This window comes from Arvicanthis niloticus, chromosome 4 (assembly GCF_011762505.2).
Source record: "Arvicanthis niloticus isolate mArvNil1 chromosome 4, mArvNil1.pat.X, whole genome shotgun sequence".
Classification (NCBI taxonomy): domain Eukaryota; kingdom Metazoa; phylum Chordata; class Mammalia; order Rodentia; family Muridae; genus Arvicanthis; species Arvicanthis niloticus.
This window is the reverse complement of record NC_047661.1, coordinates 124,934,746-124,957,227: the sequence shown is the minus strand read 5'-3', so window position 1 is coordinate 124,957,227 and position 22,482 is coordinate 124,934,746. Positions and strand designations below refer to the sequence as shown.

The window sequence follows — 22,482 nt, the reverse complement described above, 5'->3', positions numbered from 1 at the left end:
ACCCAGACCCCAAGATGAAGAATAAGATGGGACCTGCTTAATAAGAAGTTCCCTGCCGGTGTAAACTTTTTAATGGAATTGTAGCAGACACAAGCCAGAAAAGAGGATCCTATGGCAGAGATGAAGGTATCACTGCATTCAGTGGTGCCAATGCTCGGCTATGGGACAAACACAGCCCATATAGAACGCATGGATGCATGGATCAAGGCTGATCATGCCATTCATTAGATTTCTGAGCTCAATAGTGTTTTGGTACACTTGCAGAAAGCCATTGTCCTTAAAGCCAAACATAAGGAAGAATCACACAATCTCAGAGACTTTGAAATCTAGTTTGCCAGCCTGGATTTCTATATTAAAGTTTTAGATTGAAAGGCTTGGAAGAATGCTGGCTGTTCTTTCAGAGAGCCTGGGTTCAACCCACAGGGTACTCACAACAATCTGTGACTCTTGTTCCAGGGGAATCTGATGCTCTTCCAGAGTCGATGAGAATCAGGCACACACATGAGGCACAGGTATATATGCAGACAAAATACCCATGAACATAAAAATAAATAATACATATTCAAAAATTAGATTAACCCAAGTTCTATGTGTGATGACTAGAAAGTTCCTGTTACTAAAAAAGTATCAGAGAGATTGTCTTTCCCCTAAGGCAAAAATTGATAAAAGAGAACTATCTTTTCAATACGCCATTCCATGTTGGAAGGAATATTCTTTATTCCTAAGTTTTTCTGAAAGGGATTTGAAGGGTAGATAGGGAAATGCAAGGACCACAGGACTTGGTCTATTTGACTGTTTTTAGGAAGGATTCCACCCAAATGTATGTGGGCACACACAAGTTTGGCCATCAGAGGATGATTTTCTGATACAGGTGCCTCCTTCCATCTTTTTGTGGGTCCAGCAATCAAACTCATGCTAAGACTTACACAAATGTTTTACCAGCAGCATTGTCATCCCACCCCTTGGTTAACTTTTTGCTACTGTGACTCATTGTTTATTTTAAAAAGTACCCAGAAGTCCACATTTTTAAAGATAGGTTGGGTGAGCATCAGTAATGCAGTTTAATTGGTTCTAACTCTCCTGCTATAGATATAGAAACTTAGATGTATTACTTAGCTTCTTTAGTCCTCATTTTTCTCATATATAATAATAACACCTTAAATTATAGGATTATTATGAGCATTAAATGAACAACACATGCAAATTGCTTACAGTGGTACCCAAGGCACAGGAAGCACTAATTGCTAGACATAGTTATAATTATTGGAGATAAGAAAGAAAGCAAGAAAAAAAATTCAAGCAAAAACTGGAAGAGGAATCTGTGGTGTAGAACACATTTGATCATTTTTTCTGATAAATGTATTTACTTAGTATGTACCGGGCACAAGATTCACACCCATGAGTATTGCTTTATTTTTATACTCATCTGTATAAATGGAGACAGTTTTAGTTACATTTCTCATAGTACCACTACACAGATTTAATTATAAAAATTTTTTTACCAATTTGCCTGACAGTCCTAATGAGCACCCGGAACACAAGTTGTACCATCTTGCTAATTGTTATTACTGTCATAGTTATGATATAGTAGTTTCGGAGTTTGAGAGATGCATACAAGGACATAATTACATCTACATAGGCTAGCTAGAGAAGAGCTGAAATCTCAGGGATTTTAGAAATGAGCATATTTTTCCAGGTAGAAAGGAGGAGAAAAGCACTCATGAATTCTCCATGTTTTCCCCTAAATTTTCACTTATTTTCAAAGTCACTAGGTCCACGGTAACGGCACTGAGAACCTGCTTTCAAACTGACAGTGTCTACAAGACAATCTATAATTAGGAGCTGGGCACCAAGGCTGTGAAAAAACCTCGGAGAGCAGAGGTAGCCTCGCAGCTGGGTGTGCTCTACTCATCTCCCCTCTTCCTCGGCGGACTTTTCCAATGTTCACAGATTGATTCATCTCCTTGGAGCTAGTTTTCATCTTGCTTTGATGGCTAGATGAGGCAGAGCCATTCTCTAGCCGCTGAAGAACACTGACCAGATTTCACTATCTCTATAGTACTCCCATTCCAAGTGTGGCATTGGTGCTACCGCCACCCGAGAACTTGTTAAAAGCTGGTAATCACATTTGTCACGCAAACCTATTAAATTGGAGTCTTCACTTTAACGAGGTGGGGAGGGTTTGCAAATGGAAATTAGTTGTGAGAAGCACTTCTCTACAACCCACATTAGTCTAAACCACACAAACATCACAAACCGTGGCCTCCTCCAGGAGAAACTGAGTTGGCAGCATAGCTCAGTGTTAGAGGGACCATGTAGTATGCACAACGTTTTGAGTTCAATCCTCCATTCTGCAGAATTAGATCTTTTCACTATTGGGGTCAGGGGGGCGGTTATCCCAAGTAATCTGCTGATGCTCTTAATCCTGCCTCCTTCGTACCCATTTGTCAAATCTCTCCTGCCAGTGAAAAGTCCCATAACTTTATGAAAAAAAATTAAGATCATTTCAAATGAAACCGTTCTTGCTAAACATGCCTTGGACTTGGGCCACACTGTTGCATTCATTTTAGTACCTACTTATTCTTTATGCATTGAATGAGCACTTTCTAAATGTTTATCATTATCGGCACTGCTGCACAGAGCACACTGCAAACCCTAAGCCAGGCTCTTCCTCCACTCAGTCAGCTCAGTGCTGGGACTCTGATGGCTTCATAGAGTGGCCTTAATATCTTACAGGCAAGAGGTCCATGTAGGAGATGGAAGGGTATGGAGCCATATTGGACTATGCCACAAAATTTGTGCTTTTTCCCCTTATTATTAAAACTACTTAAATGAAGTTAACATTGTTGAATTATATGAGAGCACTTTGTGGTGTCAAATAGGGAAAAAAAGCCAAAGACATTGAATTTTTTATAATATTGTTTCACGTCAATTTTATCTTTTGAGTGTCTTCAGTTTTATAATATGGCAGCAATATACAAGTCTACATTCTTTTAACAAATATCACCATTAAAAATAGCTCCTGTCTGTCCTTTTCTGGCTTCCTAAAGCTTAGACATGATAGATATCAAATAAATACCTGTTAATTGAAGCCAGTTTTGGTCTGGGGTCAGGTGCCAGGTTTACCAATGAAAAAAACCATTGCATGGATGCAGCCCTCCTCTCCTGGTCTTCGAGACACAAGGAAATATTTGTGAATTTGTGATGACATTTGGGGATCAAAAAGGTCCTCCAGGGTGCCACGGAAGTTTCTGCTTCTCTGTAGCTCGTGTTTGTGTTCAGCAGCGACTGCTGGATCACAGCCAACCAAATGGGTTGGCTTGTAAAGGCTTTTACTGTAGCCTTTTGGAGGCAAGTTTCAGGGCCATTTGGTTAGCAACATCCCAGCAGGAGAAACCTTACCAACATACCCTAATGCCAAGGTTTGATGAGAATGGACTAGGAAGGACAAAGGAGGTAAAAAATAATTAATACAGTATACAGCAGTCTGTATTTCTTTTTATGGTCCAAATAAAAGTTCTATCTGGCAGTTGCAAGATCAGCTCTGTAGCTGTCATGGCATCTGGTGAGCAGCCATCCTTCACAGGTCACCTTCTCCAGCACAGAACAGGAACACACTTAACTGACAGAGTAGTACACAAGACCTTTTGCCAGTTCCTTCCTTCAATTTGATGTAAAGATGTGTCACCCCAGGAAACTTCAAAACCAAACAATAAAAATACTACTTCCGACTAACATGAACTGGAACTTTACAGGATCAGATGCTGCATGAGGAATAGAGACCATTTTGACACAAGAATCAACTTCTTTATATTTATAATCCCTAAATTAGTTACAACTTCCTTTTATCTTAGAGAGCAATCATGCCAAAGCTGAGTACTCTGTGAGGTTTGTAATTTTCTCTTCCATTTTTCATTTCTCTGGACACAGAAAAGCTCCTGCTTCTCTTAATTGAGCAATTATTGTTTCTTAAGTGAATGTAGAATCTGCGGAGAGCGCCAAAATCCTTTCATCCAGAGAGGAAGTCTAATGTGAGCAGTAAGAGAGGCACACGTGGCAGCACCCCAGCTGGAAAAGCCAAGTCAAGACCGAGAGGGGAACTCAGTCTTCCCTCTCTTCATCCCCTGGTGACTCCAAAGGTTCTTGAAGAGAAGCCAATTAGAGCCAATTTGCATGTCTCCTTGGAGGCTTGATAGAACTCTCCACGCTTGTTTTTCTCAGTCCCTGTTCGTCCACACCAGGATTTTCAGTGTGCTTTTTAAACATAAGTGCTAGGTCTCCATAAAGAAAACCCGCACTAAGAAGTGACTCACTGTACCTCCTGATCTGGATCCTGGAGTGGCTCTAACACATGTCCTACAGTGCTCTCCCAGAATTCAAGCAAGAGAAGATAGTTACCAAGTGAATAGTTCTAGAAAATGCCTAGACAGGGAACTTGGTGTTTTACGGCTTAGGGTATTATTTAACCAACACTCAGTGTTTTCTTTCAACAGAGATGAAGTCCACTTCTCCGCCTCTCCCACTTGGCAGTTTTGCCAGATACTCCCTATGTGCCCTATATAAGAAGTCCTTCAAATATCTGAAGACAGCATCTGGACTTATCTCAGCTTCTAGGTTTCTTTTTTTAATTAAGCACCTGCTCTTCCTTTAGCTTCTGGAGTTATCTAGCTTCTGAAATTTATCATTAATGAGAATTTAACTTTTCAATAATGACATTTTGATGACCTGCTAATATGGAGCTCAATTAAAGCTAAAAGTACAGAAGAACCCTTTTTAAATGGTCTTTTATGTCCAGGTTCTGGTTGCTGTCGTCGTCTGTAATACATAAAAAACGCCACCTAGAAACTGCTGTTCAAACATCAAACTAGGGATCTATCAAACTAACATCTTTTTGGCTACTTTCACTAGCTACTACTGCGTGATGTTTGTAAATGCATGCTAAAATATGACAGCTGGCCACTGAAAGTAAACCTTTTATCAGGGACTTATCACAGCTTCAAGATAAAACGCTTTTTATCTAGAGCCAAAGTGTAGCAGCCCCTAAAATTGTCAGGAAGGCCTTAGATCACTTTGCTTCTTGAATCCAATTTAAAGTAAATTATTATACAATATCGAATTAAACTAAAGACCATCTGAGTAATGTTTACAAACACCCATTTGTTGAACTTTTTCTAGTCTTCTGCAAAAGGCTGGCAGTTTGCATGACTATGTTGATGGTACGTAGTCACCCAAGGGGCACACTGCAGTTTAACACTGTGCTCTTCTTTCTCATTGAAACCACCACACTACCTGGAGCATGACTGCTTTATTCATGCTTGGCTGTCTAGTTGAACCTGATATTTTCCACTTTTCAGACTATGCAGTCTTTGATTATTTCTGTTTCCCCTTGTTCCTTTATTCGGGAAATAAAGGAGGGGTGTCTTCGACATGGCAATCCAGAGTGTGCTCCAGTAAGAGGCAAATAATCCAGCAGGCTCTTAAGGACGGTTGCCATCTGAACGCTGGAAACTGTTTCTTCTTCAACCTTTCTCCTACTTATAGCGATGACTGGCTAGAGATGACAGACCAGTGAAAGAAAAGAATGAAGGCGGATAAGTGATAGACAATGAAATAAAAACAAATCAGCAGAGCAGGAAAGTCTAAACATCAAACCCTGTAGTTGTCTTACAGCCTTAAACCTTCCTGGGAATATTTGTATGTGTGCGTGAAGGCAAGACACATTAAACCGTAAGCTGTGTTATCAGATTAATCAGGACTTGTTGTAAATTTGACTATGCAGTTTGGGCTCTTAGAAAAAAAAAATGGAAGCATCTGATTAAAGTGTGCATTGCTGCAGAGGCAAGTGAATGTTGCCATAGCAATTGAGATGAAGTGTTCAAGAAGTGAGGTAATTAAATCTAACCCTTTAGTAGGCTTGACAGTGAACACTTTGCCAGTAGAAGTTATCCAGGGCCTTAAGATAAAACATATTCCAATCGAAAAGACTCCTGCTAGCATTTTGCGGTTCCTTCCCTAAACACGAGCTGATTTGAATGTTCCTTTTAAATCAGCAAATGTAGCTTTGACCTTGGTGTGCGACTGTGTAGACTGTCTTCTGGTTCATTATATCATGGGAGCAGATGTCTATAAAATAGATACAGTTCCTCCCTGCTAGTTCTTAAAAAAAAATATAAAGCAGTGCAGTAACCCCAAAGCTGTCATATCCAAGCTTAGAACTCCATGATATCTAGAGCGTGCTGCCCTCTTCAGGAGCTTATGCTTAAAAATGCTTTGAAAAATGGAAGTTTAGAAACTATAACTTTGAGTAATGATATCAAAACCTTCTGTTAATAATTTAGTATGAATAAGGAACACATATAATGCAGCAATGCCTTTCTAAATATAATTTTTGGGGATGCAGTAAACAACCTAATAAGTACCAAGTTTTGAACTGGACTATGAACACAAATCATTAGATTAAAAAAAAGATAAAATCATGGTTTTTTTTTTTCTTTATTTTTTTAATCAGGAAGATTTGGGAGTCGTGACAGAATACAAATGTTTATTCAAAAATAAAATATGTAATAAAATAGGTATCTTGTGAAGCATAGGATGTAAAACAATAATTAGGGAAGCAAGGGTTTCATAAATCTAAAACAATTCTAGGTGTTTGTGAAAATATAAGTATGACAGGCACCTATCAATTTTAATTTTATTTTTCTAGCCAGAGGTCCTTTAAAACTATAAACATTAGAATCTGTATTTGAAATTTTAGCTTTTATTTACAGAAAAATTACATTTTAAGGAATAACCATTTTAAATGTATATTAAGGCTAGCGTCACTTAATTACTACTTCTGTAGAAAATGTTCTAGGATCTGAAACATCGGAATCCAGCACGTCCCAGCGAATTTCCATTATTTTGCTCTTGTCATTTCCCTTCCTCTTAGCCACAGTGTAATTTCAAAAAAATAAAAACTCTGTTTATTTTCCTTAAATTATGTTTCTAATACTTAAGACCAAAAAAAAAAAAGTAAAAGAAAATTTACTAACCTTATTAGGAAGTGACACGGCATATTTTCTCATATTCTGATATATGTTTATACCTATAGTAACAAAAGGAAAAATTATTTTGTGTGAAAAGCAAAAACAAACAAACAAACAAAAAAACCAAACATAAAAGTAAGAGTTTATTAGAAACTATACTCGGGCAGTGATGGTGTATACCTTCAATTCCAGTACTTCAAAGGTAGAGGCAGACCAGCCTGGTCTACAGTGTAAGTACCAGGATATCCAGGGCTACATAGAGAAACCCTGTCTTAAAAAAAAGAAAAGAAAAGAAAAAAAAAAGTTAAAGAATATAGTAAATTGGAGAGCCAAGCCGTGGGGCTGGAAACAGTACTCATAGATACAACTCTTGTGTTTGATTTCTTGTGTTTCATGGAGTGTGTGGGTTTGGGAGTTTTGGGGGGCAGGCTTACAGAAAACAAATTTGCCTCTACCTTTTATCCTGTAATATATTGAGACCTGTAAGGTTAATCAATAAGAAGCAGCAAGCAAATGAAATTTGCTTCAATTCTCTTCATTTCTTAGCTTCGAATGGGATTTTTGACGTCAAGATTACCATTAGAAACTTTATTTCTATTTAAACAGAAAGCATGGTCATGATGTTGAAAGCAGCAAACTGGAACACACCCCAAGTTTCCCCTGAATTTTAAGTATCACTGTCACCTCTATATTCGTTCTTCTGAGTGAAATGACAGAGTGGAGAACATATATTGACTATTTTCTCAACTCCATAGCATTTTCGTTGAGAGAATAAAATGTTGCACTATGCACCTGAAAGCAGCCATCATAGGAACCGCTCAATTCTGAGGCAGCCCTGTCTACAAGTCGCCTGTGTTCAAGAACCCTTGGCCCCGTGAGCCATGTTTCTGTTTGATTTGCTGCTGATATAGTCACTTGGCAGTCAGGATTTCTGTAGATGAAGGTCCAATAAATAATAATATTTTCTTTGCTTTCCAGGGTATTTATGGTTCGATGATGAATTTCATCTTTCCCAGAGTGGTAAGTACAGAACTCTTCCTACATTTGAAACTCCCGAGCAAAAGCAAGAAGAAGCACACAGACATGATGAAGGGGACCCTGCCCACTAACTCTAAGGGAGGGTCTGAGGATAGCTGAGTGTTGCTTTCAAATCCCCGGAGCATCCCACTGTTCTCACCAAATATGATACAGGCTCTTTGAAAGGAAAAGAAGGCTTTGCCTCCTTCGTTGGATCATAGTTGAACACAGTGTATTCAACATTTTGTTTCCTGGGGTAATTTATTTTAAAATATACGCCGAGGCAGAAATAAACACTTTCTGCGTTCTGCATGCAGAGAGAGAACGCGTACCCACGACACACACTGAGAGTTGGTGAACGAGAATCCTTTGGATTTTTACCGTTACAGAAAAACGGATTGGAATTTATGTCTGACCAGGGCTTTGAAGCTTCTGTGAATTTTAAAATGTGTTATTTTCTAAACCATATATCACAACTTCCAGTAGGTACTGCGGGATTTTATTCAACTGTGTGGCTTGACTATCTTCATGGCTTTATGACCCAGCACATCACTTCATTGTGGTCTTGATCATGACCTCTTTACAATCTAAATAATAAACAGATGAATCTGACCGAATAAGAAGCACCATTGAGAAACAGTTCTTAGCAAGTTAGTACTTACTCTGCTCTGACATTCTTGAGAATTAGTTATGAAAGCAAGAAAATTTCCACAGAAGAAAAATATCACTTTGAAATAATTAAACATGAGAAAGTGTGAAGTAGCAGGCAGAGAAAGAACATTACAAATGTGCTGTGCTGGGAATAACTAGAATGATAATATCTTGTGGGGTTGGGGAAAGACTCAGAGGCTCCAAAGATTGTTAAGAATATGACTCAATGAATATTTTCCATTTTTCATTTTCTGAATTTCCCATAATAAATATATTATTTCTAACAAAAGAAAAAACATTACTTGAATAATACAGTATTTAAAAGAACATGTTTAGTATTAAATAAAAATATATACAGATATAATTGAAAAACATTTCTCTATGCCAAACTTACAACTAGAATATTCATATCAAATTAAATATATATTTAACTCCAGGAGAAGCTGAAACCACATAAAATTAAGTATATATTTAACTCCTGGAGGAACTAAAATATAAATGAATATTAATTAGGTAAAATATATTTTTCAAGTATCTAAAGTGACAAAAACCATTCTTTAAAAAACCATTTTAATTCTGGTACAAATGTGTTCCCTGTATTCAGGCATGTTCTGCGATTTCACGTTGCTGCTTAGTGGATAAGAGTGTGGTGTTTTACTATTTAATGGTAACAGTAAATGCTCACAAGAAGGAAAGGCTGGACAGGAAGATGAAACACTTCAGCCCATTAGATCTGCAGGCCAACATTCAACAGTAACTAATCTCCATCTATAACCCACTGTGCAGATTTCCCTTGTGGAAACCACTGTCAGGTTAGGAGTTTTGCTCAGAACACTTGAAGGAACATGTGAAAAGGCATGGGTTCTGCACCCAGCTTTGACAAAGACTCTGGACATCTTGGCAAATTTAGTTTTATTTATGTGGGGCTGAGCATCAAGCCCGGGGTATCCCACACACCAAGCAAGCGGTCCTTAGGCCCAGACGCCCTTGTGTGAAAGCCTACTCATGGTATGGGATGAAAAGAAGAATTCAGTATCAAAACAACTAGTGAACCTGAGAGCATCTTACTGTGGCAGAAAGAATGTTAGTGTATCACCCCCTTGCAGTGAGTCAAGGGAGTGTGCAAATATTTTTGAGGTTGGAAAGTTCTGGCTGGACACGATGGTGGTATCCATCTATAATCCTAGCGCTTTGGAGGCTGAGGCAAGAGGACATTAAAAGATAGAACAAAGCATTGATTACTCAGCTGAGAGGCTGAGTGAGTCTGACACTTGGAAAGAAGCAAGAAGAAGGGCGAGAAGGCCCCTTCTCTCCTTTTCCATGGTCACCTAATCTTATGAACCTCAGGGATTTTGGCTTCACAGATTTCATTTCACAGGGAAAAGTATTTGTCCATATTAGCCAGACAGTAATTGATGGGCTCTTTAGAACCTTTCTCTGTGCACTGACTTCTGCCAATAGATGAACCTGTTTTGCTTTTAAAGCCAACAAGGATTGCTGTTTCTAGCCACTGCCTTTTGTTTGCTGGGTTGGTTTGGCTTTGGGTTTTTGAGACAGGGTTTCTCTGTGTAGCCCTGATTGTCCTGGAGCTTGCTCTGTACACCATGCTGGACTCAAACGCAGAGACCCAACTGCCTCTGCCTCCCGAGTACTGGGAGTAAAGGTGTGCATGCCATTCCCAGCTAGTAGCCATTGATTTAGAAGTCAGGCTGGCTGGATGACTGGCTGTGCTGGAACTTCCCTGTGCTCTGTCCTAAATTAGCTTCAAATTTATAATTGCTTTGCGTTTCTCAAATATACAGCCTATTAAATCTACACAAATGCTCTTCTGGTCTCTCAATGACTACATCATATAGTTTGTAGAGTTGAAAGTACTTGCGGACTTGAAACTCGGGGAAAAAATACTAAGTAGTTAAAAATATGGGGGGCTGGCAAGATGGCGCAGCATATAAAAAAACTCACCTTCTAGTTGAAATGGCAACACACTTTCCATCCCCAGAGCCCATGGTAGAACAAGGGAACAAACTGGCGAAACTTGCCCACTTAATCCCACACACGTCATGACACATGTGCACCTCTACCCGCACACCCATTTCGTACAAACACACACACACTATGCCAGCCAGTGTCAGGGGAATAAACAGGAACTCCGATGACCCCTGGCATCATCCCTGTGTCTGTCAATTACATTTCCTTAATCCCCTCCCCCCCCTTCAATCACAGCTGGACCTTATCTGGAGCCTGTCTCTGACATCTCTTGCTTACCTAAAGCAATATTATGACTTGCTGTTCCCCCCCAAAATAGCTTTATTTCATGTGTTTGTACTTCAATGTATTTACTTATTCATTTGGTTATATATAAGAGAACAGTATCCGTCTATAATTATTTAACACAATAATACATTTTCAACCCTTTACGTCACATAACCATGTATACTGTTATATAATATTTCATTACACTGCAAGCATCTACACTGCTTCCTGTATTCCCCCTTCGTTTATCACTAGAACTATCATATATAGTCATTTCATGAACAATATAGAACTTACATATCTAAAGCAAGTACATGCAAAGGTCTCTCGAAGGGGATGCTTCTAAACCTGGGATGAGTTTGTTTTCCTCCAGAGAATACTTGGAGATCTGCACAAGCATTTTGTTCTGCTTGCTACACTAGGTATGCGAATACATAACCCAGTAACATAGACTACCCCTTAGACAGTGCTAAACACATCCTTAAAGACACAGTATAGTCCCTGCACAGAGCCACCTTATCTGAAAGGTCAACACTGTGATGCTGAGGGAGTCTGCTCTACAAAAGCTGCTGAAGAGGAAAATGACAGCTCCCCAGGTATGTGGATCCCAATGTTATTCACCGCCTCATGGCTGTCATGTAGGTTCAAGGTTCAGGTCCTACCAGGAGCACAAGATCAGGGTTCAAGTGTCTGGGGCCCCAGTGAGTACATAATACTGTTGGGGGTGGTGGATGAAATGGCTGATTAGATAATGAAAACTCTTCACGGTTTTAAGTTTCTAGCCCTTGATTACAGAAGCAATAACAGGTAATAGGGTTTCTTGTTTCTCTTCTAAACATAAATGATTCTTGACCTACTGATTTGTAGGTGACTTATGTTTTAATCTGTTAGGGTTTTAATTGGGTGATAAATGTATTTTGTTTGTTTGTTTCTGGAGGTTTGTTGTTCTTGTTGCTGCTGCTGTTGCTGCTGCTGTTGTCTTTTTTGTTGTTGTTGTTGCCTTTTGGGACCATGTTGAATATGAGTTCTTCATTAGCGTTCACTCTGTATGGTCTCCTTTTCTACTTCTGTCTTTGACATCTGAGTTCAGAAAATGTTTCTCTGTCTTCTAAGTGTCTTAGCATTTTGCTTTCTGAATCTGAGTATCTAATCCATTTGAAGTCAACTTTCATGTCTGAGGTAGAAATATGTTTTGAAAAAAAAGGAAATTATGGCCTCTGTGCTGTGTTTGTAATGGTTTGTTCTTTCCCTGGGTGATTTGTCAAAGCTAGCCTTTCGTAAATCAAATGTCCACACATTTTCCATCTAACGTTTTGTTCCCTGTTTGGCTCTATTGGTCAATTTGTCTGTTCCTCTGCCAATGTCACACTGCTAAGTTATTGTACCTGTGTAATAACTTTTTAAGCTCTCTTGTAAGTAGTGTGTCTCCTTCTTCTCTGAGGTATTTTGGCTACCATGCCTTTTTCTCTTATAAGTAGATTTTAGAAAAAACTTGCTCCCTGCCTTCTTCTATGAACACAAAAACAGACTGAGAAAGGCAAGATGGCTCAGTAGAAAAGGGGCTTGCCCCAAAGTCTGGCAGCAGGAATCCATTCCTGGGACCCACATAGTAGAATGGACAAACCAACTAGAATTTATTCTCTGACCTCCTGCACGCCACACACACACACACACACACACACACACACACACACACGGGTGGTCAGATTAAAAACATCAACTTGATTGGATTACAGAATCTATAGGTTAAGATGAAAGAAAATAATCCCTATATGATCTGTACTGCTCCAATCCATCCATATGTTCTTTATCAGAAGTATTTATGTTGTTATGACCCCTCTTTTCTTTCCCTTCTTCCTTCCCTCCCTCCCTTTTCTCTTTCCCTTCCTCTCTCCCTACCTCCATCCATCCCTTCCTCCTTACTTCCCTCCCTTGTCCATCCTTCCTTCTTTTCCTCCCTCCCCTTCTTTCCTACTTTCCTTCCTTCCTCTCTTTCCTTCCTTGCTTCTTTTTCTGAGTTAAGGCTTCACGTATAGCCTGTGCTGGCCTCAAACTCATGATCAGTCTGATTTCAGCAATCATGATGCTGAGATTGGAGGCATCCGCCTTCATGTCCAAACATTATGATGTTCTTTAGAAAGGTTTTCATTTTAACATACTTTTACTAAACTTGTGTGTACTTTCTTACAAAGAAATTTTCAGTTACACCTTTTAGATTCTTTATTTATTGATATAATAGCATCTAATGTTTCTTTCTTAACATTCAAATGCAACTTTTTAATTATTTGTACCTAGTCAACCTGTTTCTATTCATTTTTATAACTTTTCTCCAGACAGAAGACTATCTTCTGTTCAATTGTTTTCTCCTCATCTTTACCTATGCCCCCTCCTGCTACCCTAGGATGGACCCCCATTCTAGTAGTGTGCAGCATAGCTGTCTTGTCTTGACTTTCAAAGCAAAGGCTTCAGATATTTTTCCCCATTAAGTGAGAGGTGTTTTGAACACACATTTCATTGAGTTAGAAGTTTTTCCTTTCTCATTTACTTGCTTTAAGTTTTCATCTTTCACGACTATTGGGAGTCATCAGATCCCCTTACTGTACTGATTTAAGGACGAATTTTTCACCCAAAAGGTTGCTGAGTACTGAAACACCTTAAGCCTTGAAGCACTGAGTGGTGTGATCATAGCTTGCTGTGATGGGAAGAACAGCAATGCCCATCAACAGGAAACACCATCCTCCCCAGAAGGGATACAATCAGCATCCTGGGTTTAGTGCAGGATCTCAGAGATGGGGAACGTAGGTAGCTCAGTGGCCAATACTGTCTATTCAAAGTGACCATGATCTTAAGTTATAGTCTCAGTCTTGGAGGGGAAAATCTATAGTTCGAGTTTGAATTAGTCCCTAAATTGTGCCTTTTGAATCAAAAGGAACTTCTGTCTGGGTGGGGTGAGGTGGCATATAGGCCTGTGAGTTTCATGCTGAAGAGGATGAATCTGGATAGTGGTCTCATTAGGTGAATGCTACCATAGCAAACCACTCGATATCAGCAAATAAACAATAACTAAAAAAGCAATTTTTCTGTTTAGCTTAAACAAGAAACTAATACATTCCATTAACAATGGTGTGACCGAGGATGCAACTTAAGGAGATAGAGCATCTGCCAAACATGCACAAAGCTCCAGGTTTGATTCCTTAGCACATCATGAACTGGATGTGGTCCTATAGACTTGTAACCACACCACTCTAGTGTGAAAGAGGAGGAGCATACATTCAAAGTCATCTTTAGCTACATAGATGAGTTTCAAGATATCTCTAGCTCAAAAAATAAACAAATAAACAAAACAACAACAACAACCCCCCAAACCAGGAACTTGTATATTGAGTACCATTGCAAAGAGCACTTACTTTCTCTCTCTCTCTCTCTCTCTCTCTCTCTCTCTCTCTCTCTCTCTCTCCTTCTTTCCTTGCTTTCTTCCTTCTCTCTCCCTCCTTCTCTCCCTCCCTCCTTCTCTCTTCTCTTCTTCTTCCTTTTTTTTACATAAAAACTATTCATAGAGATATCCCAAAGCAGACATATATCACAAATACTTAGAATCTACTTGTTTGTGTATAACATGGCTTCACTTGGAACTCCAAGGATGTGCAAATACCTTTATGGATCTCCTCTGGGAACTTTGCTGAGAGGAGTTCCCCTCTACCTTGACTAGCCCTGAATGACTCATCCATGGACATGCTCTAGCTTGACTAACCCTGAGTGACTCATCCATGGACACACTCTAGCTTGACTAGCCCTGAGTGCCCTCAGACGTGGACAGCCAGCCAAGGCTGAGGTCAAGGCTGATCCACACATAGCTGCTCTTTGTAAGAGTTGAAGCTGTAAATATGGACAGACTCAGGAAATGGGAGACTGTGTTAGTTGACAGATGTAAGAATAGGAAGATTTTAAGCCTTAATCCCACTTATTCAACTTCCCAGCGATCCACAAACCAGCTCACTGCCTTTGTAGAAGCTGCTTTGAGTGGAGTCTAACTTGCGACCACAATAGTCATGATAACTGCACTCACACAAACAAAAAACCATCCTGAGATGGGATCCCTAGGTGCCGGAATCTTAAAAGACAGGGCACAAGTAAGGCTTGTGATTCCTTCCCACTGCGGAAGAAAGGATGGGGACACTTTTGCCTATCTTGGGTAATTTTCTTGTTCCTGTCATAGTATGCTCTGACAAAATCAACCTGTAGTAGATAGTTTATTATGCTTGCATTTCCAGGGGAATAGAGGGAGGGCAGAGCAGTGGGCAGGGCAGGTAAAGTGGCAGAAGCAAGAGGCTGGTGGCCCCCACAACATCAGGAAACAGAGAAAGAATGAAAACACATAGTTGCTTGGCTCTGTTTCTCCAAGATACATGGTCTGAGAGTCCAGCCATTCCAAGGAATAGGCATCAAGTCTTCTCATTTCAATTATTAAGATTATTCCCCATAGGCATGTCTAGTGGCCTGTCTCCAAGGTAATTTTAGTTCCCATCAGGATGACAACTGAGCATAGCCATCACACTGGGCTAACTTTGAAAGCCCAGGTTTGACCAGGATATAGCAGTGTCCTTCAATTTCTCCAGAAGCATTTCAGAGTAAGAAGGATGCTTCAGATCATTATCCAAGACACTTGTACAGAGAGAGAGAGAGAGAGAGAGAGAGAGAGAGAGAGAGAGAGAGAAAGGGAGAGAAAGGGAGAGAAAGGAGAAAGAGAGAGAGGGGGAGGAATCAGGTAAGTAATTTTTTAAGACAAAAGGTGGACCTGGTGAGATGGTTCAGTAATTAAGAGAACTTGCAACTCTTATAGAGGAACCCAGATTTCAGTCCTCAACACCCATATCATGGCTTATAACCACTTGTTTCAGGGGATCTTATATCCTCTATGGCATCCATGGGTTCTACACTCATGAGGTACACATATATACATGTATGGAAACCAGTCACTTACTTAAAATATTTTTAAAAATTCTTTTAAAAAGAAGAGCAAATGAGAGTGTGTCCCTATCACAGTTTCAGTCCAAGTGCCACAAAATAAATGATAGATGATATAGTTAGATGATCGATCAATAGATAGATGATCGATCGATGATAGATAAGAAATGAAGACACAGACACACAAAGAGAGAACCACAGAACACACAAGGAAAAGGATACCTAAAAAAAAAAAAAAAAAAAAAAAAAAAAGCCAAGGAACAAAGGAGAATCAGCAAGACTCACATTTTCACTTCAGACTCTAACCTTAAAAACAAGGAGAGGAGAAATTCCAGCTGTTTAGACAGTCTGCAGTGTCTGCAAAGGAGAACACTGTCTGTGGAGCCTTCACACCTAGTCAGTCCTCTGGCCACAGCAACCCTCAGTACACGGTATCTTCCCAAGGCCTCCTTTTCCCTCCCCTTTCAAGATGACTGCCTGAGTTTAGGCTTCGTTCTAGTAAACCTCAGCCTCTCTCTGTTCTGATGAAAACGTCCATAGTTTTCCAGTAAGCTCCCTGGATCCTTGGCAGCAATGCCAGCTCTGCACTATTTACCCAGCTGAAGTCTGCTGTCCATGGTTCCCAACCAGAGCTGTGCATCAAGGGGTTGGGGTAATTCATTGACTGATGTTGAGGTAGGTCCTGATTTATCCAAAGATGGCCTGGAACTTGATTGGTGGTCTAAGGTGACCTTGAACTCTTCCCTCCTGTTTCTGCCTTAAATGTTGGACTCATAGGCACTCAAAAGCTGTGGTTTAATGAGACAAGGAATAGGTTTTAGTGTCTGCTCAAGATAAGAAACTGGGATTATAGATAAGAGTAACAAATAATACAATCAGGGCACACTCAATTTCACTCTCTCTAAAATCAAAGACAGTCTTGCTGATCATCCTTAGATTAAAAAACAAAAGCTTGTTGTACCTATCTGCCAAACTGATTAAGTCAACAAGGATGAATAAAGATGTGCCTTAAGCTGGGCGGTGGTGGCGCACGCCTTTAATGCCAGCACTTGGGAGGCAGAGGCAGGCGGATTTCTGAGTTCGAGGCCAGCCTGGTCTACAGAGTGAGTTCCAGGACAGCCAGGGCTACACAGAGAAACCCTGTCTCGAAAAACAAACAAACAAACAACAAAAAAAAAGATGTGCCTTGTGCCCAGTATTTTAAGTATTATATAATCTAGGGAAATTAAAAAAAAAAAAAAGAAGAAGAAGAAGAAGACATCTCTCTTGTGTTTATAGACCTTTTGACTTAGACAATAGAAGTCTTAGTTGTCTCTGTGTGTTTAAAGTGGGACTCAGTGGTTGAATGTTTGCCTAACATTTGTGAGACTCCGAGTTCAGGGTCCATAACAATATGTAAATGAATATGCTAATTTGGTTATCTATTTAGAAACTAAGAAGATGGGATGGCATATGTGGGAGCCTGCCTAGAGGCAAAGGCGTGCATGGGACACAAGGTCATGCCAGAGGTCACTTCAGTGGGTACCACTTACACTCAGATCTTAGTAGTCATGACCCACCTGGGACTTAACTGAGCAAGTGAGGATGGCAGCTTTATGTCTACTCTCGGCCATCCCTGCATCCTGAGCAAACAGACTGCTATAGAAATGAAGAATTATTTGTGCTGTGCTCTCCCAATTCTGAGTGTCTCTTATATTCAGGAGAGAAATATTTTGCTAAATCTACTTGCGGGCTGAAAGGTCTCCATACAGAATGAAATAGTCAACTATTACTCTTTGGCTTATTCTTTTTTTTTTTTTCCTGGCTTGTATTTTGAACATTCCGAACTTTATAAATTGTAATCTGTACAGAATCAAATGATGCCGAGTTGCTTCCAGAAGTTTGTCAGCATCTCCCGAGAAAGGTGTGCATGATTTATGTTACCAAGACATTGTCTCTAGAACTGGGGGCGAGTCTCAGCTAGGAGAGCACTTAGCTCGCATGCATGAAGCCTGGCTTCAGCCTCCAGTGTTGTATAAAGGAACTGTGGTGCATTCAACCAGCAAAGCAGGGGGGTAAGAATTCCAAGGCCATCTTTAGCTGTACAGCGAATTTAAAGTGAATATGGGTTACACAAGGCCCTGTCTCAAAAAAATTAATTAATTAAAAAAAACCAACTCTTTTAAAAAGTGAACTATAAGTAGTTCTGCTTTTATATTGAAATATGTCTTATAATGCCTTTAGGTGTCTTAATCTTAATACAACTTCTTTGGAAACATTTAAAATAAACTAATTTCTCTTTGACATAGCAATTATTTTTTTAATTCAAAAGCTGCAGGTGGGAGTTTTACAAAATCAAGATAAGCTTAGTAAAAAAAGTTTTCTAAAGTTAAAAGAAATAAACAAAAGAAGGAGATTTTTCTCAGTACCTTAGTATAACAGTTGTTAAAACTTTGATACGTCTATTTCCAGTCTCCTTTTTCTGCACATTATTTTGATTTTCTGTTATTTCACATAATTTTATCATATTTTCCATATATACACATATATACTTAATGTCTGGGCCTATGTAATGGGTAGTTAGATTGCATGTGGTGAAGAAAATCTGATTTAAAGACTGAGTAGACAACGGGTTAAAATTTAAGCTTAAATGTGTGTTAGCATTTATCACCTAAAATCACATTGTACCCTTGAATATAAAAATAGTTCTGAACTCACGTCCTAGGGTTGTTGTGAGCACTAATTAAAGCGAAATGGCTAACACAGCATCTAGAAAATAGTAAATCCTCAATAGTCATTAAAATCATTACACTATTAAGATAAAATGATTAAGTGTAATTGTTTTTCGGCATAAAAATTCACAACTCTTTCAGTCTTTTTCTCACAGGAGACAGCTAAGTCTCTTTACCATTCCATCTGCTGGATCCTGGGACTTTCATATCTTCCACTGGTACCTTCCTTTAAACGCTGCTTCCAGCATGGAGCACAGCAGTCTCAGCAACAGAAAGTGGAGCTGGACTGACTACACCCTCCATTATTTTGTGAACGCTCTAAGTTTATCACACAGTCTCAACTACTTCTGTTTTGTTGTTTGCAGCCATCACTCCCGTGGCTCCCTGCCAGGCCAGGCTCTCTTCTCTTCCCTGAGGAGTACTGTTGCTAAGTCACACAGACTTCAAACCAAATTTAGGCAGTTGGTGTTTCAGTCCCAAGGCAGGCCCACACAATTACTCTAACCAAATTATATATTATTAAATTTTATGCATCTTTCAGCTGTTGAGAACATTTATATCCCTGATTTCGTAATCTAGTGTATCTTCTTCTTCTCATGCAAGCCATTTTTGACAGCCATGCCTTTCTCTTGCTTTATCTCAGTCACTGACGAAGGTGTTCACATCAGACAAGGAGAAGGACAAAGGCCTTGTGGTATCAATCTGTAACCTTTCTCTAGGTGTATGCCATTTCATTAACATTGCAATTAGGGCAATCCTTCAACTAGTTATACTACAAACTACATACTACAAAATTACCCCTCAATGTGAACTTTTCTATCCAGCTCAGTAGAAAGACTTCAAATGTCTTGCCAAAACCCGAACATCTGCACCTATTGCAAAGGTAAACTGTTCGCTAACTTTTCCAGGAAATGATATATTTTTCAGTGGAATAGTTTCTCTGACTTTTAATCTTGTGAAATGATCACAAAGTTTTTTATGTTTATATAAATGTCCTTAACTGTTCTTTCTAAAATGACACCGCTGTCGTAGACCTAAATTCTCAGGCTCTGAATGGGTTTTTGTTGTTGTTTTTTTTCTTCTAACATCAAGGATATTCTTCCCTGTGCCTCCTGACAACCCTGGTCTGATAAAGGCAGCTGAGCACACTTTGCACCCATCATTGAGAAGGTGTCTGGCAATGATTCCTAGAGACCAAGAGACATTCTGACAGCACAGGCAGTCATCTCCTCGGGCGGAGTATATAAGTTCTATACTGAGACCTGTCCTTAATTCTCTTGGTTCACATGTGAGCTGTGTGCACTTCTGCAGTTGAATGCTTATGGAGAAGTAACTCAGGAATAATACAAGATTCATAGGGTCAGTATGATAATCAGAGCACATGAGTACTTACGTAGAATACTTGCCAGCACATCAATAATATTGTCTATGTTTTGTGTCAGTTGTACAATGCTTTCACATATTTCTCTTTTTTGAGAGCTAGCCTCATGGTCTTGACTCCCTTCACCGAGCTCATGTCCGCTGAGTAGTGTTTGTTATGTGCAAGGCCCTGGACACGCATTAGTGAGAACAGCATTCCCTTTGCTTGCGGAACTTACATTCCTAGGCAGAAAGCAAACATTTCAGTGTGTAAGATAATGGCACCAGCAGCCACGAGACTGAAAAGTCAAAGGGTAAAAGATGTCAGGGGGAACTGTTTTCCAAAGGTGGTCAAGGTCCTCTCTGAGGAGGTGAGCCGAGATGTGGCTGACCTAAAGGGAAGACGCGTAGAAGAATGGAAAACCTTTGCTTTCTTTTTCTCATGAATGAATTTGTCTTCCACTTCAAAAATCTGGGGCTGTCCCTTGGTTGCTGTTTTCCCTGATTCTGTACCAAGAAACAGCGTTTTTTGCTTCTTTCCAGCATCCTCCAGGAGCCCCAGCTCATTCTCTGCTGAGGGCTTATAGGTCCATGCTGCCTTCATCCACCCCTGCTTCCTTGTGTGCCCTCTTCCTGTCTCTTGTACATGCTGCTTGAGATTCAGAGGCTGTCAGTGAGTCCCCGTGTGGCATGCTGGTTTCCTTAGTTTCCTCCCCGTTTTCCTGCTCATTAGAACCATTTGTGTTTGCATAGGCAGAACACTGTTTAAATCAAACTCTGAGCCTGCACGGCTGCTTCCCCCCAAGGTTCCAATCATTTCTACTTTACCTACTGCTTTCTGTCAGAATTGGGTCCTGAGCAGGAGTCTCCTTAATGCTTACTCTGCCTTCTGGGAAATGAAATTATCAGCAAGGCTGGTCAAGAAATTGTAAGTGTTTTGCTTTCCAAGGAATTCAAGTTTCTGCAGATACCTGGAGACTAAAATCCCCAATGCCAAGATGTATTGCTGTTCTATCAATTTTGTGGTCTGTAGGAGAAAAAGAATCTCTTACCTCTCTTGGCCAGAAAGGCTAAAGTGTAGTCCTAAATTCCTATCATGTCTGAGCCTGCCATTTACATTCACCGAGAATTTTCTCCAGTGTCTCTCCATTATGGGTCAGTGGAGGTATATGCAGGTTCGTAGCTTCCAACTAGCAAGGCCTATTCACCAACCTTCCAATCTGCTTGGCCTAATTATAATTAAAATAGAGGCCTAAAAATCAATTAATATTTATTGGGTTAATACTCCAGATACAAAGTGTTTGCCTGAGGTCTTGAGTCTGCTGTTTGTAACCTATGCAAAAGAGCCAGAGATGGTGCCAGGCACTCAATCCCAGTGCTGGGGAAATGCCAAGACAGGCAGATAGATCCCTTGAGGCTTGCTGGGAGCCAAGCTATTACTGACGTGTCTCAGGTCAGAGGAAGACCCTGTCTCAACAAACAAGGTGAAACTCAAGGTTGACCTCTGGTCTCCACATATATGCATGAACATACATACACTCACATACATTGTTTATGTGATAAAACTCTGCCCAAGAAAGCAGGAAGTTCCCCTCTAGCTTTAACATTGACATGGCCATAGAATAATCAGAAGGTTCTAGATGGCAGGTTGACTCTGAGGCTTCTCAACCCTCACACTCAGCTGAGTGCCCTCTCAAGGTGTTGATAGGACACCTCTCAACTAAAGAGCCCTTGGGAATGAAAGCTCTGAAACCTCCATTTTTACCGATGAGCAAACTGTAGCCAGAGAAGGTTAATTGACTTGCCTAGGGTCTCACACACAGCTCATTGGGGATAACATCACAGCTCATTACAACTGTTAGACAGCCCCCTTCTTAGGCAGGTACATTTCATCCACACCTTATTATTCTCTACGAATAGCCGGGAGGCTTGCTTCTACTTCAGTGGAGTGGAAACCTGACCGTCTACCCTTGTATCCGAAGAAGCCCGGGAAAAGGGACAGAGATAATAGGAATAGAATAATGGTTGTGTAGGGTGGTGTTCTGAGGGAGATACTTTTAATAGTTTAACCTGTAGGCTTCTATGGAGTGTTTTCCTTTTGATTGAAGCGATTGACACTTTGAATTCTGTTCTGTATTTAGGCATGTTTACACTCCTGTAGATTTACAATAAACTGCAGGCTGCATCCCCTAGGTTTTGGCATTCCTGAGACCAGGTGTTACTTCTCTTTGCATTTCTCAGGAAATGCATGACAGGACCTCCCTTACTTTCAGACTTTACTTTTCCCATCTGCTAAAGGGCTGGTCATATTTCTCTCTTGGGTGGAAGGTTCCTGTTACAACAGTGCCTGCTTTCTTTGACTTGTTTTTTTTTCAACATTTTATTTATTTATCTTATGTATATGAGTACACTGTAGCTGTCTTCAGACACACCAAATGAGAGCATTGGATTTCATTACAGAGGGTTGTGAGCCACCATGGGTTGCTGAGAATTGAACTCAG

The 22,482-nt window shown here is 40.0% G+C and overlaps 1 protein-coding gene and 1 long non-coding RNA gene across 4 annotated transcripts in view; one reads left to right on the top strand and one right to left on the bottom strand.

Moving 5' to 3' along the window:
* The window catches only part of Adgrl2 (adhesion G protein-coupled receptor L2), a 619,706-nt gene that overhangs the window by 406,265 nt on the left and 190,959 nt on the right, over window positions 1-22,482 (top strand). For both annotated transcript variants that reach the window (XM_076933363.1, XM_076933364.1), the window contains one exon: window positions 8,004-8,045. The gene's annotated coding sequence lies outside the window, so the exon portion shown is untranslated. The remainder of the gene's footprint in view (window positions 1-8,003; window positions 8,046-22,482) is intronic.
* Window positions 1,390-22,482, bottom strand: part of LOC143442157 (uncharacterized) — a 38,178-nt gene continuing 17,085 nt past the window's right edge. For both annotated transcript variants that reach the window (XR_013110171.1, XR_013110172.1), the window contains 4 exons: window positions 20,016-20,224; window positions 7,206-7,292; window positions 7,032-7,084; window positions 1,390-5,551 (listed from right to left, as the gene is read on the bottom strand). This is a non-coding gene — a long non-coding RNA (uncharacterized LOC143442157). The remainder of the gene's footprint in view (window positions 5,552-7,031; window positions 7,085-7,205; window positions 7,293-20,015; window positions 20,225-22,482) is intronic.